Here is an 18,273-nt window from a genome sequence, read left to right as displayed (position 1 = left end):
CAGAGCACAGCGGAATTTATTGTTTTTTTATTAAGTAGTTCGGATTTCGTCCGAAATCGTTTTATAAAAGGAGAAGTGACTAGTGGCGGCTCGTGTCTTGAAATCGTGGGGGTGCTGCAACTTTCGAAATAGACTTACACACTGTAAGTACGGTGTATACGTGTTTGGATAAAATATCAAAATTATGGTGAAAATTAAAAAAAAATTAAACATGAAAAAATACTGTTTATTATCGATAAAATTATAAAGTTAAGTATAATTCAAAATTACTTAAGAATAAAATCCATTCCTTTAATTGTAATTAAAGGAATGGATTTACAATTTTTGGACATTACAATTAAATCCTTCAATTGTAATGTCCAAATATTTAAAAAGACGGAGTAAACACGATAAGCACTACGAACACTCTACTACTGGTACAAACTGCATATAAACAGTGGAACTGCGCGAAGGACAGTGCCACATTACGCTAATAGCTCGCATCTCACTATGACGTGCATATGCTTGCGCGCGTAACAATATGACACTGGTAAACACAGTGCTGTTAGCGTCCTTCGCCCTCCTTAGTGCTACAAGATGGATTTTTATTTTTTTTATACAAAATAAGAGAATTGCATAGGATTGTTGATGATAAAATTAAATATTACAAGCAAATATTAATAAATAAATATATTTATATATCGAGAAAAATTGGGGGTGCTGCAGTGCCTATGCACGAGCCGCTCCTGTAAGTGACTATAAGAGGAGATAGCCCTCCCCTCTAAGAAAAATCTTCGCCGACCTACAGTACGAATGTACTGTGGTTGGGGAAATATGAATCGAGATACAATACGGGATCAAAATTAAATATCAATTTAAATTTGCATGACGTTGCTTAGTTTGCTGCAAGAATTTTAAAAACAATTTAAAATTTCATTTATTTGAAAGATTTATCGTATTATTAATAGTATTTAAAAATCCTCAATGGATGTAACTACGATGTAACATTTCCGTTATGACCATTGCTTGTGGAGCACCATAACAGTAGTGGTTCACTAGACTTATTTGACATCCCCTGTACTTGGAGAAAAAAAAAAAAAAAAAAAAAAAGGTGATTTCCAACTAGACGGAAGTTAAAACGGGTATACGAGACGGGCGAAAGTAATTTCAGCTATCGTCTGCAGTTGTTTTGATCCTTATCTTATTTCTACAACTCCAAGGAGTGAGTGCTGGGATCAGCGGGGAAGGAGAGGAAAAGTATCACGCACGTGCAGTACTTCGCTAAGAACGCAAATCGCAATTCAAAGGTCGGACAGTGACTCTGTAACACAACATAACAATTACCGGTACTTGAGTTACAGTTTAACGAAAATAAGCAAAGCAACTGCTTATTTCCTTAACCTTCTTCGTGTATAGCATTGAAATGGCAGTTGTAATTCAGTAATACAATATTTACGAGTGGTAATTCTGTTTAGTAATATTTTCGCGCATTCCTTATCCATAGCTACCAATATTGAATAATGGGAAAAGTACATATACGAGATTTGTACTAAAAAAAAAAGTAAAGTAAAAAGAATAAACTTGTAATAAGTACTTCATACAGCAAATATTAATCATGTAATGTTGAGATAATGATTGTTGCAAGAACTGGATGTGCGCATGTGTAGACGTAGCGTCTACGCATGCGCACATGATAAAATAAAATGGCTGACTGGACAATTGAACAAATGAGACTGGGAGGTAGGATTCTTTTTTGATTAAAAAAAAATATAAATCACGTTGCGCTTGTTATGTTATAAGGTGAATTCATGAAAAGCTGGAAACAAATGTGTTTCTTAAAGATGCCGAATGTTTCATGTGGATGAAAGGCGTCTTAGGGAGTGCAAATCGTTATTCAGGTCACCAGGTCCATTCTGGAATGCACCGCACCCAAACTTGTTTTCCGATCAGCACGTGCGGTATGTATGGCAGCGATGACAAATTTGTGTGTTCCCACCAAAGGTCACATTTTCTTCTTTCCATTAAATGGTCGAAGATTAGTTCTTCACAATAGAAAAGAGTCAGCGGGGGGGGGGGGGTAAAGAGACATGAATTCTAAAGATTTTAAAATACAATATTTTTCTTTTTTGTAAAGAAAATATTTAACTAAATATTTCATGGATTCGATTGTTAATTCAGTATATAAACTAGAAAGTTAGGAAAAATGTCCAGCGTATAAGTAGAATCTCAAGTTATAACCATACGTTCATTTATGCATAGAACAACTCTCGATACCGAAGAGAACTTTTATTTGTGACCAAATAAATCAAAAGAATAGCTCCATCTTAATTTAGACTGCGAATGACCTTTTTAATTACTCCCAAACTGATTCAACTAATGGTGAGAATATACAGTTTACGCAGGTGCGCGACTGTATAGCGAGTGCAATTTTTTTTACCTATGTACACATGCGCATCCATTTCATTGTATTGTAGATTTCAAACATGGCGACAGTTCAACAAAAATTCGATATCTTGAAAGGCAAAATTGCATTTATTGATTAGCGCGCATGAAAATTTTAGATGAATCTGTCAACGAGCTCATTCCCTGAGATCACTGCATCTACCGTTAGTACAAGCAAATGAGAAAATTATATTTACTCTATGAACCTCAGGTCTTTGCAGCCAAAGGAGACATCGTTACTGAGGCAGTGGAGGCACTGAATTCATATATTTATCATATAAAATATAATTATGTATATATTTTATAGCAGTAAACGACAGAAAATGTGCGCTGGATTCAAAAATCTAATCTAAAATGGGTCCGAGGAACCAAAACGCTCTGGCGATTGACATAATTGTATTTGACGTTTCTTATTTAGACATCAGATGGCTCTAGCAGGGATCGTGACCGTAATAAGAGGATAAGGTGGTTGGTCCTATGCTTCTAAAGTATACTTTGGACTGTGAATTGTGTGTGTTCAAGTGTTTCCTGGTTGCGCGAGGGAAAACTGGGACCAGCTCATTTCACCTTCAATTGAATTAGCCGGTGAGCTTCTTCGCGTTCTAAATGAGATGCGAACCCAGATCTTTTCCACCCAAAGAGTTTTGTATATACCAATGGAGTTACGGTGGTTTTGTAATTTAGACGTTACTAGCTCCTAATTCAGTCAATATTTTGTAAAGATTTTGAAAAAGAAAGGTTAAGTAATGACATTTCTGTAGCTAATAGCTTCGCTAGAAGTTACCGGAGTCTTTTGCAAAACGAGGCGATACAATTCCAAACTGCAATTAATATGGCAGAACAACAAAAACTGGAGTCGGTTTCACTAAAGATCGTGGCTTAGAATTTGTATATCTGATTACAAGTAATTGCAGTGGGGAAAAGATTCTCCAAACTAAGAATAACGTATGGAGCACCGATGTACCAAAAAAAATAATAAATTAATAAATAAATGTTAACGCATAACCCTAAAACGTATTGCCATTTTTTTTTTTTCAAGCTTTTATGACATTTTGAAGAAATGAATGTTTCAGATATTATTATTGTGACAACTCCAGGGAGTCCAAAGACTCATCGAAGGAGAGTGTGCCAACGGCAGTATGGTAAACAAAATAAACATTTTTAATATTAAATATATACTTACTAGCTTACAAACTCTAAGTTTGCATTAACCAAATCTGTGTTACACTAAAAATATTTAATCAATCAGTTTTCTCATAACTAAATATAAATGATCAAAATGAAGGTCAACATGTTACACGTGTCTCTCAAAAAAAGGCATTTTGCTAATGTTTCGAGTATAATTATTTCTTGGAACTATTTAAGACTAAGGTTTCTTTTGACGTGCTACTCATTTCCCACTAGGTTTTCGCTAATTCTTGAGGGATCTAGGTCAGGGGAAATGAATTTCCAGGCCATGAGAGAATCCCATTTTAGATCATGGACAACTTGCTTCACTTATGAAAAATAATCTCTTTACTGTTCGGTATGCTTAAGGTACACATTTGATATCGTAACGCTACAAAACTAATAGTCAATTACTTGACTCAGAACTATTAACTAACGAAATTCTTTAATCACACCTAGTTATTATTACATGCAATACACGAACTATAATTAAAACCAGTTAATATTATCATTACCGTGTTCCTTTTGGAATTTTTTTTAAACGTAGCTTCTGCTAAATGGGTGACGTCATAACTCTGTTTCGTCTGCTTTTTTTTTACTAGAATTTTATTAGCTTTTTATTTTACTAGCGTACAATTCGCTTTGCTTATGTACGATTTTCTGACCACTAGCACTGCCATAACTATATGGTAGGAAATTATTTTTATAAATAGCTCAGTTATTGAGGATGGCACGTAAATGCTAATAAAATACCCCTAGCGGCAGCTTTTAGAAATGCGATACATAATTAGTCCGCATATAATTTATTAATATTGTTGAAGAAAAAGTATATAGCAACTTTTGTGTGTAGAATTATCATAAAAAACATGTAATGGGATAGTGTGGCATGTTGGTTGATAGATGGGAAAAACTGGATAACATTGAACTTGAATATTTCGAAGTTGTACGTTTAAGTTGTGTAATGTTTATTTATAGCTGAATGATGGCTTACGATGTACAAATAACCTAAAAGGTTACTTCATTAATAGTGAAGGTTGCTTTTTTGTGTGTGTCCTTAAAGATTTCAAGGCTAGCTCGAAAACTTTTTTTTATTTAGACGAGAGATGATTTTACATCCCACTCAACGTTTTTTTTCCTTTTTTCTTGTTTTGAATATATGTAGTAAAAAAGCGATTATGAAATAATCATAATTAATCAAGAGGAAATTTGTTGTGTACGCTATACTGTAGGATATAGCAAAGCATTACTTTGCAATATATCAGTCTTATTTCATGCTTGACGCAAGTTTAGTTTTAAGAGGAATGAAAGTTTTTGATAGAGATGGCAAAAAGAATGCATTGTATACTTCCTGATCCGAATTCTCAAGGGGATTCAGGACAGTAGGCTGTAAAAATGTAATGTTTTCACGTAGTTAGTGCTGTCTTCTGTATTACGACCCCAATATTGTGAGATCTTACATTTTTTTTCTTTTAAGGTACTTATTGTATCAATCCACCTAGATTTTGGTCTTCTTGGAAAAACGTTTGCTAAACTTGCCTCCCCTATTCTGTTTAAGTGACCATACGGTAACTTCATATACCACCTAAGATTTGCTTTGCTCGCATATTCTTGAATAATAATGATGTCAAGTTCCTTATTTTTAATTATTTTTGCCATTAATGCATCTGTTCACTCCCCAATTTTTCTTTGATCAAGTGTTTTTATTTTTAGGCCGACTCTCGGATTCATAAGTTAGAATTGGTTGGAACACTGTCTTGTATACAGCTCGTGTCAGTCTTAACTAATTTCTCTCTTATTTCGTATAAATTTATTCAGCTGACTTCTTACCAAACCAGCTTTATCGATTCTTGTTTATTTCCACATTGTGTTTGTCAACTTCACTCAAAATTGCCCTAAAAAGCTGAAATGTTTTCCTTGTTCTACATTCTGAATACAGACGACGTTTTTTTTTATGTTCAGGCTTAATTTCATCGTCTTTTTATTGCTGAATTTGTTACAGCCAATTCCTTAAAAAAAATCTATCTAGCAAACCAGTGTTGGATAAAAAGGTATAATAATACGTACATAAAATAATCTCCAATTTTGATATCAGGTTTAAATGGCACTTTCTTTCATACTGCGATTTGTATAGATGGTGAATAAGAGTGTTATCCCTTGTCTTACACTGATTTAACATCAGACCATCTTCCTGTATCATCTGTTCAATTCTAACTGCTGACTTATAACTCAAATAGATTACGTATAGCTTGGTATAATATGTCTACAGAATATAACAGTATCGCTTTGAACACATACTGCAAGTATACGAGAAATTTCAGACCACCATTGTACGAGGGTGGTCTGAAATTTCTCGGCCTAACAATAAAAAAAAACAAAAAAAAACGAATTTATAATTTCAAAATTATTTTTATTTTTCAACATAATCTCCCTCAGATTAATACATTTGCTCCAGCGCCATTATCCCTGTCCTTGTAGTGGTTCTCAGTAAGATCTGCAGAATACCCCACTCTACAGCTGCGATCACCTCTTGATTCGAAGAAAAACGCTGACCAGCGAGGAGGAGTTTCAGTTTTGGGAAGAGATAGAAGTCAGAGGGAGTCAAATCTGGGGAATGGGGTGGATGATCCAACAGTTCATAGCAGATCCCTTAATTTTCCCATTGCCAAAACATCTTTCTGGGCAGGTGCATTGTTCTGATGAAAGATGACTTTTTTCTTCTGCAAACCCTTTTCAAGATAATTAATAAACAAAATGCCTTTTTTAGCATCCCAAAACATCGACACCATGACCTTTCCTGCTGATGGAACCGACTTTTTCTTCTTTGGCGCTGAACAATCGGTTTCTGTCCACTGTTTGGATTCTGGTGCATAATAGTGAATCCAAGTCTCATCCATAGTAATAAATCGACCCAAAAAATCAGTTTTATTCTTGTTAAAACGCTCCAAGCACTGTTCGGAGATTTTCATGCGAGTTCGTTTTTCATCTGCTGTGAGCAAGCGCGGTATCCCTGTCCTTTCTAAAATATATTTCTTGCACCACAGCATATTGCTATATAACCCCCCCCCCCCAAAAAAAAAAAACTGACTTTTCTTCCTCTCAACAAACTTTTCTTTGGTTTACTGAGCACTAAAGTAAGAACCAATTCTCTTGCTTCAGTGTGCATTCACACAGTGAGTGACCTTGACCAGCTCACTATGGAAACAGATTCTCCACATTTCTTCGCTCCTGTTAGCTGACTGACCATTCATAAGAGATGGGTTCGATGACTTTTTCAGCTAAAGTCTTTTATTGGGAAGTGAAATAATTTCAGAATTACAATGCATGGATTTTCACGAACATTTTCTTGTTTGGAACAGAATTAGAGTATTAGGCGGTCACCTTCTTTTTCTGCTTTCCTTAGCTCAGTTAATTGACGCAGTCGTTTGGAAAGACTGGTTCGAATCCAGTCGAGAATGCGTATGATCTTTATAGGGTATTTCATGAGAGTGACTTAGCTGGTATCATACCAGGGTTATAGGTTTTTCCTTCGAGAAAATGTTTTTTTTTTCTTGCGCAAACTAGCCAGAGAATACACAGTTAACAGATATATAATAGATTGGTCTTAGCTTTAATATTCCTATACAATAGAGAAATGGTGTGTTATCTTTCGAGTCTAGTTTATATTTGCAACACTTTAAGTACCAAATATCCATTATGTAATTTGTTGCAGTGAAACAGTAAAAGTACTTGCCATTGTAACGTCTTGTTTTTGTCTCTAGTTCTCTTCAGTTTTGATATAAGGACTGGTTATTTTTCACATCGAATCCATTGCCTCCGAAAAAGGCAGGATGCCCTGCGTTGTTACGTAACTGTACGAAGTTAAAAGGGTATATTTTACTACGGCACATAAAGTATTACCTCTGTTTAGCTCACCAATGGGCGAAGCCAGTTTAAGTTCTCACGGAATCGCAAAATAAATAAATAAATAAATAAAAAGTTAACTATCAGGAAGTCGTGTGTTGACCATTCCCTCAAGTCATCATCAACACCACAACCCACACACACACACACACACGGTTGCCTTACCTATAAGCTTAGGCCAAGGTCAAACAGGCCTTGGCCCATGCTGCCTCATGACCACAAAAGACACATTTCAAGTACTTTTCCACTCTTGGGATTGGGTCAAGGCCAGTCTCACACATTCTGATATTTTCCCATCTCTACGCTGGTTAATTGGCTTTGTATATTGCCAAGTTTGAACGGTGGAAGACCAAGAGTTGACGTGATTGTCATAAAAAAAAAAAAAAAAAAACAGAACCGAAACTGTTTCATTATAATGCAGATTACATTTATGAAATGAAAATAAATTAATATCAATAAAATCAGAAAGGTGAAAAAGTATGCGATCTCAGCTCCCCACCCAATCAAACAGGCGTCACTAGGACAAGGGCACAAAAGTTCAAGTCCGTATCCTTCTCTAGTAATACAAGCAAGACTGCATTAATCGCATTTTATGTTTCTTTTAGTTTATTTTTAGAACAGAGAGGGAACTGGCTTAAATTTAGGTCTCAACTAGCAGTAGACAAATCTTGGGTAACGGGCGAATTAAAATTTACGTGGATTTTGCTGGAACCCGCATAAAAATTATGAAACTAGGTGTCATACTGATAGAGCGTTTAAATATACTTGGACTAAAAAACTATCCAATTCACTTGATTACCATAAAAAATATATATATTATTGCTAAGATTAGGATAATAATAAAAAAAAAAAAATCGGAGGGCACATCGAAGTAACCTTTTAAATTTACAATTTAGTCCTGATAATATTATATACATCTTTCCATCATTAATATACATCATTAATATTATTTTATATACATCCCCTCCCCCATTAAATAGAAGATCAACGGTACACTCGTTCTTCGATTGGAAAAGACCCAGGTTCAATTCTCGTCATGACTAGAATAGAATCTTTATGGGCTTTCTCGAGTGAAGAGTTAGTCGATCTCATACGGAGGTAGCAAGGATTTTTCTCCTGAAAATTTAGGCTTTTCATCCCGCATACAGAGAAATCGGCCATAAGAACACACGCAATTTATACAAACACAGACAAAAAATACTATTAGTAGTGGACGGTAGATGGCGTTGTGTTGAAAGTAGTGGTACTGTCGTTCTATATGTCGATGAAAAACTGAACTTAGTTGTTGTTGGCTTATGAAGTGCAAACCGTTTTATATTGTTTTGCTATATTCAGTACATTAAAAAAATGGCACCCATGCATTTATTGTGATATAAAGATCCTAAATATTAAAATTCAGTTTAAAAATAATAATAAAAATTGTCTAGCCAGAGCGGAGTCATTGACTGAAAACATATTGATTACTATGCTACCTGGCAGACACAAACAGAACCCTTCTTGAAAATATGGATATACATATCCGGATTTATACACTTTTGTACTGATTTGTTTCTTCTGTTTAAAATAAACAAGTATTGTATACAGATTCCTCGCTCAAGTTCCCGGTAAGGAGAGAAATCCGGCTAGGACTGCATAATCTAGGATACATTTTTTTCCTCATCCCTTGTCTAGACCAGTATAAGACTGAATTCGGGAAAATTAATAACATGGAGGGGGGGGGGGGGTCAAGGTGGATATTTTTTCGATGCCACATTCCTTTCCAGTTATATTCCTGCTTAAAAAGTTGGGACTGATTGGTAGATCGAAAGACTTAGATGGATGGGATACTTATAATCTAAACAAGATGCCGAAAAGCTAACTTATGATGCTCGTAGTTGAATTAGAATAGGGAAAGATTTACTTGTTTTGAGATTTCTCGTCCATTTTTTTCCCCGTTTCAGTAGTATTTTATTCATTTCCTTCGTATCTTCCTGACTCAATTCTCTTTCTGCATTTTTACTTCAGTGTTCAGCCACCTCAAACGTCGAAAATAGAGATTTTTATTAGTATAAAATGTAAATTGACCGATTACAAAACCATTATACAAATACATACTTAACGATAGCGGTTAATTTGACTTTTCACCGCTAGGTATGTTGCTATAGTAACATACATAGTTTGCTAACAGCGACGTACCAAGTACGTTTGCATAAAAATTTCTCTAAATCAAAATGTTTAAGGAAATTATTCATTATGGAACAAATACTAAACTTTTAAAGTTTTATTAAACGATAAAGTAATCGAACTCAACATCCAAGTGATCTACAGAGTAGATCACTTGGATGTTGAGTTCGATATATTTCGTATGTCACTCTTCTAGATCAGGCTTCCCAAACTGTGGGCCGCGGGCCCCTTTGTGGGGCGTAGGTTTTGTTGAGGGGGGCCGTGAAATATTGAAAACAAATTTAAAATGTTTTAAGACTAAGTAGATTTTTTTTATTTTAAAAGAAACGTATTTAACTTTTATTTCTTTTTTTGTTATTTTTTATATTTTAATGGAAAAATTCACATATTGGTGTTGGTTCACAAACTTTGCTTCCTGCGTATTTCGGCGCTTAATGAATATTAGTAAATATTGCTTATTCATATGTTTCATTTCAAGGCAGTGGTTAATTGTATTTACTTCGAATGCTCTCCAGGGAAGCTTCAAATCTTCCTGTCCCTTTCATCACGCGTTCGTAATCAGGGACTGTTGATATTGACTTTATATACGTATCAAAACTTGTTTTATATTATCACTGTCATCTGAGCTAGTTTTCTGTTACCAATAAAAGTTTCGCATATACTTCACACATGTAAAAAAGCTTAAAACAAGTTCATGTGGGGAGACAGTAACTCGCTTGCAGTGGTAAACAACACTCTCTCCCTAACAGCCACTAGACTGCAGAGGCAATAAAAAAGAGTACTTTTATTATGCCAGTGAATAAGGTATGAGGAGTCTGTGTAATATATTTCTCAACAAATAGTGCAATTAGAGAAACTGGGATAAAAACACTAATTAATGAATCACATGTCCCCTCATGCAGAAACTATGCTGTATAGACTGAAACAAAGCCATATGTTGCATGGGCAAACACAGTATCTAACTAAAAACTATTGTTATTAATTAGATGTGTGCGAGTTCGATTTCCTAAGGCAGCAATAAAATTCAACCGAACGTGTTAAAATTCGTAATGTTAAAACTAAGTAATATATAATGAATGTTATGGCAGTTTCACATATGGAATTCGGTTGAAGAGAGTTAGCATTTCAACTCAATTGTCAGCTACGCTTTTATCTTTCGGTTGCACGATCTTTTGTTAATACCGCACCAATCATATGCACGTTTTAATAACCTGCCTTCGCTGTCTGTTTCGCGTTAGGCTTAATTACCGTAAAGGGAGAAAAGTCACAAAAGAGAAAAATGTTCCTGGTCCGGGGATTCCCTTATTCAGGTAATATTCACTAATTTCATGTTATCAGTCTGTGGTGTGCCAGTATCGGTAAGTGGTGATATTATTTGATCTATTCTACGTTAAAAATTTAACCCTGAGGTGGATTAGTGGCTGATTAAAAAAAAAAAAAAAATTTTTTTAAATTCCCGCGAATAATCAGAAGCAGCAGAAACAGACCAAAATAAGGACAGTATTTCATATTTTACCAGAACAGCACCCCCATCGTCTTCAGAACCAAACGGTAAGAAGCAAAAATGTAATATTTGCATTTGATTTTTGCAATATTAGCTGTGTATGTTTTGTATTGAATATAAATACAATAAATATGATAATAATATATCTCTATTACGATTTTTTTTCGAGGAGGGCCGTGAAATATTTTAATTTTTGCAAAGGGGGCCCTGACATCCAGAAGTTTCGGAAGCACTGGTTTAGATGATTCGTTGATAAATAAGCGCTTATAAACTAATAGTAAAATTATGACCTGTATACTGATACGCTCATTCTGGCATCTGAATGAAATCTACAGAGTTTCGGAAAAAAGACCGGAGATCAACGTAATCTTAAAACAATTAAAAATATTTTTTTTTCTTTTAAGCAAATTTAATGCTACGCAACGTACAATGAAGATCATCAACATTCGTTAAGCCTTTTTTTTATACTTTATTATAAATATAATTTTTTTTGTACATGTCACATTCAAGTACCTTGAGTTTAACTATGTTAATATTGTAGTAATGGAATGGGTTTTGGAAACTCTGGACCTATTAGAGCATATATAAGGCCAACAGATGTACACCAAAGAGGCGACTGTACTCCGAAGAACGTCTGAAAGATATTATCCAGTCGGATTTTTATCCTTCTTCGGTTATCCTTTACTTTTTATAGCTAACTTGGCTTTTTGGAATAATGTTATGGAGATTTCTGTAGTCCAGTTACTTGGGAAGATTGCATGAAGAATGCTCACTGCTGAAGTGTATCATCCCAACAGTGGAGTTTGGTGGTATGGAAGGATGCATGTCAGTAGATATGCAGCATTTCTACTTCCTACTGTGGAATTTTCACAGATTTGACCTATAGCGCTTAACAATGTACGATCTTATGCCGTAAGTGCTATTGATCGGTTTCCATGGAGTATTTCAGCCCAAACAAAAATGATCTATGGAACAAAGTTGAACTCCTTGTCCTTCTTTGTCTCAAAAGGTTTAACCATGACATGAGATTTATTTCAACATGGTTTATAAACGGAAGCATTTCTGCTGTCTGTTTTTCTTCGAAACAAGGCATTCATTTGCAATATTCTCGCGCGCACACACAAAATCAGTAGTCATTAATGTAATCCTCAATCGATCCACATTAGACTAACGTACTGTGGATTCGTGGATGCAATTCAGGAGCGAATGCTGGTCTTGAAATTCACGCTTGCTCTTGTTATCATTCAGGGAGTGAGAGGTATGATTTAAATCTGATTAGCGGAATAATGAATTACTGACCATTTAAAACTATATATTTAGAAATTTATGTACATGGGCTATGGCCTGTGTTTAAGAAGACATGAAGGGAGCGGAAATGGCTATGCGCGCGCATGAAATCACAGTGCTGCTGCTGCGAGGATTTGGAAGCTCACACAACCGAGCAAGCCAAGGTAGCTTTGACTAGACGAGCAAGCATCGGCCTTCGATACACAACGCAAAGCTCAATTATTGCCGCGCAAGTTTAAGACGTCTTCTATCTACAAAAACAAAAGCCTAAATGGAATGCTTATAAATGCATGCATTTATTAACAAATAAATAGCACTTCTTTCTCAAGTAATGAGCTTGCGCAGCAGGCATCGAAAATTCGCCCCTGATGCAATTGCTATAAAAACATTTCTCTCCTTAGAACTTGTTGAATCTTAGCAACCATAGATTCAATAGACTACTTTATCAAAGTAGCAAAATAATCATATTACCCGAGATGTTTATTACGTTCTCCCATTTAGGGCAATTCTGAGGAGGAAGAGAACTTAGTCACGATCTTTGTATATAAACATACGAGGTGATACCCAAAAGTTGGCGGAATTTGCATAGCATGCGAACCTGTTCTGGTACGACTTTCCATCGCTAGAAGGGGCGAGCATCAGCCTTTGTGAATTAGTATGCCCACAGCCGACAAGTTAAGAGGCTGCATTCTTGGTTTTCGTGCATTTGTTGTAACGTCCTGTTTTAGTGGTTTTGCCATTTCCTTCTCTAACTAAAATGACGGATTTTAAAGAGCAAAGAATCTGCATCAAATTTTTCTTCAACCTAAAAAAAAAAAAAAAAACTGCTGTAGAAATCCCCCGAATGTTTAAGAAATCGTTTGGTGATAATGCTATGAGCCAAAACAAAACTTGGGTGGTACAAACGCTTGAAGGACAGACGAACTTCGACAAGCACACGACACCGGAAAAGTGCTTTAGGATGTCATAGCAGATCGTAGAACTATCATGCTGTTTTGAGATAGTAAGGTTGTCGGACGTTTTGAACACGAGACACACTGTTGCAAAAGCCGCCTACACATCACGCGTCGTTCGAAAGTTCCTGGCTTCCGAAAACACGACATTTCCTCATCCCTTGACCTCCCCCCCCCCTTGCAACTTTTCCTACTGGATCTCCTCAGTCGTGTCAAAGCGATTCAGGAAAAATCGCAAGAAGTCACATTTGAGAACCTCCAGGGATGCATGGAATCATGGAAAACCCTCTGGGATCGCTTGAGGAGATTACTTTGAAGGAGAAAGTGGAAACTACAAGTTAGGGTAGTGGTCGCCAAAGGGGTTGATATGACATTGTTAGGGGTCGATTTGGGCTCAGGGGTCGACAGAAAAATATAAGACATCATTGTATGTGTAATATTTAATTCGGTTAACTTGGATTACCTCCATGACTTTTGTCATGGAGGTAATGACAACGCAATTAAGAGTGAATCGTGGGATCAGTACCTCCATCTTCCAGGTCCATGAACAGGACCTGTAAGATGGAGTAAGGTCATGAAAATGGTTACTGAGGCCAATCAAGTAGGCCAAAATGACGTATTTACCAATAAACGGATGTTGGTGGTTCCTGCCGGCCGGCGCAGTGGGAGCGAGATTGCGACACGTGCGTGGTTCTTATTTACTGATAGAAGTATTCGATCCTAGTCTCATTTTTGCGCATCGACATACAAGTGAGCGTTAATGTTCTAAAATTCATCAACATACATATTATAATTCAATCGTTATTCATTCACGAACTAAACTTCTCTATATTGAAGTGTTGAGCAGCGCTGGTAGTAATACCAGTGATATTACTAGTGATAGTAATATAATAATATATACTATATTATACATACAGTGTTTATTGTAACTATAAAATAAACAATCTAAAAACTCACATAAGCGTCTTTTTTTTTTTTGCTGGTCCTATTATAATTACGTAATAGTAAAATATAGGAGGTCGATAAAAAGTCGAGAAACTCTTGAAGGGGTCGAGGGGCAGATAACTTTGGCGACCCCTGAGTTAGGGGTATGTAATTTATGTCCGAATTCCCGGAACTTTTGGATAGCCTAAAATCATTTTAATTTAGCGTGCGTACTACAAATGTTGAGACAATTTTTTAAGAATATTTCTTCTTAGATGCTTTTGTTAGTTATCTAGTCATGTGATACTGATCAGTGATTATTGGATGAGATGAAATTACATAACCTAACTCATTAAGCAATCATTGTTCTTGGCAGTGAACCAAACCATTTGTTTGTATTTTCATCTCACCCAATAATCACTGATCAGTATCACATGACTGGATACCTAACAAAAGCACCCAAGAAGAAATATTCTTAAAAAAAATCATCTGAGCATTCGTAGCGCACGCTAAATCAAACGATTCACATAATCTTAACCTGCAGACCATCAAACCTGTTCTCTGCCCAATCACAAATCTCCGCCCATCTTAGCTATCCTCACTACGCTGTATAACTCCTGTCAAAAGGTTGGTATCTGTGCTTTTGTGCAATCCAGTATTCCTTACCAAGGATTCCTAATCTTGTATCGCATATTTTTGATCTTTAGTGGCTTAATATTTCCTTGCTTCATTCATCTGCTGTCTATACAACTCCTCAGTTCTGAAAATCATTCTGATATCTTGTGAATTCTTATAATTGAAGCTTAATTTCTTGTAATCCAACTATCCCAACCACGAGATCTTCCTTGATGATTGAAGTTCACCAACTTCAACGGGTTCCTTTTTTTTCCCAATTCTCCTAATCAAGCTGGGATAGATGCCGAATTATTTGTTATAAGCGATGACCCCAAAGAAAACTGTTCATACACCAACCAACCTGATTTTTCTTAACCAATTTTCCTTCTTAGGTACACTGAAGTGTTCCAGTCTCCAAGTAAACACATAACCTTATAAGTTTTCTTCCTAGTGGAACGTCATACTCAATCTTGTATCCTTTCTAAAGATTCTTCTTGATGCTGTTCGGAAAAGGACCTTTCTCTCCAACCACTGTCTCAGACATTCTGGTTCCGTATCGTGTTTTCTACAGATATTTTCATGGCTGCTGTTCAGCAGAACTGACATCTATAATGCTTTCCATTTCTACTAATAAACCTATAATAAGAGCAACAACTGCCCAACAACCTTTTTGAAGTTGCATTGACGCGCTGTACCTCCTACTCGCATTCTTCCTATTTCAGTTAAGTGGAACACCCTTCCCAATGAATATTGCCAAAGACTACCACCTCCAGCAATTCAAAAAGAGTGATTTTAACAGATTACTTTCTTCACTTCTTCCCATACAAGGCATTGATTTTCTATAAGCTTTACGATTTATCTTATGTGAGAATGCAAAAAAAAAAAATAGTTATTTATTATTTTTATTCACAATTATTTTTTACTATAACATGAATTAGCTGTCTCAACAGGCGTGGGGCGGCAGAGTTCTTCATCCACCAAAACTGGCAACCGAATACAGTCAACAGACATAATGCACTGGATTGGAAACAATCCAGAACAGACTTTTACTGTTTATACTTATAAAAAAAAAAAAAATAGCGAATAGTAAACCGCAGTTTCTATGGTGGCCACAGCAATTTTCAGATACGCTCTGAAAAAAAAAAAGTATCTGAAAATTGCTGTGAAAATCCTCACTGAAACAAAGTGGAAATTTCGTCTGTTACTTTTTCTTTTTCCTTTTTTCCAAAATGTTAGTTTTACAAAAAATCTCTTTTTAAAAAAGACTTGTCATTAGGAAGTTCTTAACAGCGACGTTGCAAATGACTCAATTTCATAATTCAAAACTGAATATTTTGTACACTCATGGGATTTTCCTAATAAATTCAAGGTCACACGAGTTATCTGTGTTAAATACAGTACACAGATAACGCGCTCGCACTATCTCTAAGTGCACCCGAGAATTCCCCAAGAGTGACAGACAAAAGATAAATTTCAGAAGAAACATTTTGTAGTTATTTTGTGTGCGTAGGTTGTTTCCTTCACGCTATAGCGTGACGGAAATTTCAATGGTGAATGTTGCGAATATTTGCTATTATTCAAATCACCTTTCCTTTTTTTTTTTTTGCAAAGTATTCCGCATTAATTGGTCATGTGACGTGACGCAAAAGCCTAACCGACGAATTAGCGCTATTGAACTAAATAGTTCTGACCCGAGAAGTATATTCTCATATGAAACTAGCATCACCAAATAGCGGGAGGGGAGAAACCCAACGCCGTATATTATCATCAGAAGATCCTCTTAAACACAAGGATAGCAGCATTATTTCTTGTAGTCATTATATAAGAAATTATTTACATCTGCGATTGGAAAATGTTGTGCGGGATGCCAATCTAGATCTGCTACCAAATTAAGAATATCAGAAGCAAAATATCCTGCAGTTGTTTGCTAACTGAATCAATTAGACATGCACGCTAACCGTACTTAGCCTATAAATCACAATTAAATAAAAATAGGAGAATCATTAGCCCAGTGAAGGCGACTTTGTTCAATGCCGTTTCCATTCTTATAAAGATCACGTTAAAAAAAAAATGACTATTCAAAGAATCAGAACAAAAATGTGCTACAAAAATATCTTATTATCTACGAATGAAAAAAATTTATAATACAAAAATTAAACTTTAAAGTTTTTGATAACTTTTTTGTATTTAATAATGTAGCATTTTATTCGATGTATTATATTATAATATATATCGAATTATATAATATGTGAAATATTCTACAAAGATACCACATAAAGTGATGTGAACTTTAAGACCACTTTAACACTATTTAAGTCTGTTTGCTGAATTGCAATATCATTTATATCTACGTCAACCCATACGTGTTTGTTTACTTTGCCCATAAGCGACACCTGGTTAAATATGGATTAATCATAGAGAAAAAAAATATATTTATATAGGCATGAGCAACGCTTTCTTCTAACAATGTCAAAAGTTATAAGTAGCGAATGTAATAAAAAGTTAAAATCATTCAAAAAAATTTTTTTAAAGATAAAAAGTCAGTAATACAGAATTTACAAAACTAAATATCATTTTAAAATGAAATTTTGAATACAATTGAATTATAACTTACCTTTACAATATGTAAGGCCTTTGACGTTGTCCTTTTTTTCTTTATATACGAGAAAAAAAAAATTACAAATCTTTCAGCTACTTCTCTCCGCTCTGTCACGACCTTACGAAGAACCGATCAGCTGGGAGAGTGATCACCCTCGATCGCCGATGAGCAACTGGACTTACTGTGACGTATAGATGATAGCAAGTCTCTACAGTTCTGTTTTGAGAGTGGGAGAACCTCTCCTACGTTTATATAATGAACCGTGGGATGGAGGTGTTACCGCAAAGTGAATACACTTTACAGTGGGGTAGGCAACTTATCTTATTAAGAGGAGTACGCTAGCAAATAGCGGCTCACCGACAGTCGTGAGTAATTTTCTTTCTAACTAAAAGCAAACTTTTATAGTATTAAGAAAGTTGGCTCGGTGCCAAGTAATCTGTCCATACAGATTAGAGATCCGATTGGCAAGGCATTCGTTGTGTATTATATCGACGATTCTTACCAAGTTACTTTGCAACACGTGGTTTGCAGTTTCCTTGACTCATATCTCTAATGTGGAATGGATTTGGGGAGGGATGGGGGGGGGAGTTGGTGCTCGACACGCGTAGTTGGTTCATCTGTTGTTCAGCGTTCACTGTGATATCACTCAGAGGCTCATCCTCCTGTTTTTATTTTTTTAATGCTTCACACGGAAATAGAAGATGATAAAATAAAAATCACTGATCGCATTGATACAGCGG

General features: G+C 35.6%; 1 protein-coding gene across 1 annotated transcript in view; it reads right to left on the bottom strand.

Annotated features, from left to right (window-relative positions):
• LOC150098846 (acetylcholinesterase-1-like) overlaps window positions 1-17,907 on the bottom strand; it is a 35,393-nt gene extending 17,486 nt beyond the window's left edge. Inside the window, exon 1 of the mRNA XM_090404920.1 lies at window positions 17,549-17,907. The gene's annotated coding sequence lies outside the window, so the exon portion shown is untranslated. The remainder of the gene's footprint in view (window positions 1-17,548) is intronic.
• Between the last annotated feature and the right edge of the window lie 366 nt (window positions 17,908-18,273).

The sequence above is a fragment of the Typopeltis vanoorti genome, chromosome 15 (assembly GCF_054136105.1).
Source record: "Typopeltis vanoorti isolate ZY-2024b chromosome 15, IOZ_Tvanoo_1.0, whole genome shotgun sequence".
NCBI classification, from domain to species: Eukaryota; Metazoa; Arthropoda; class Arachnida; order Uropygi; family Thelyphonidae; genus Typopeltis; species Typopeltis vanoorti.
The sequence above is the reverse complement of the archived record's forward strand: the minus strand, read 5'-3'. Positions and strand labels throughout refer to the sequence as shown.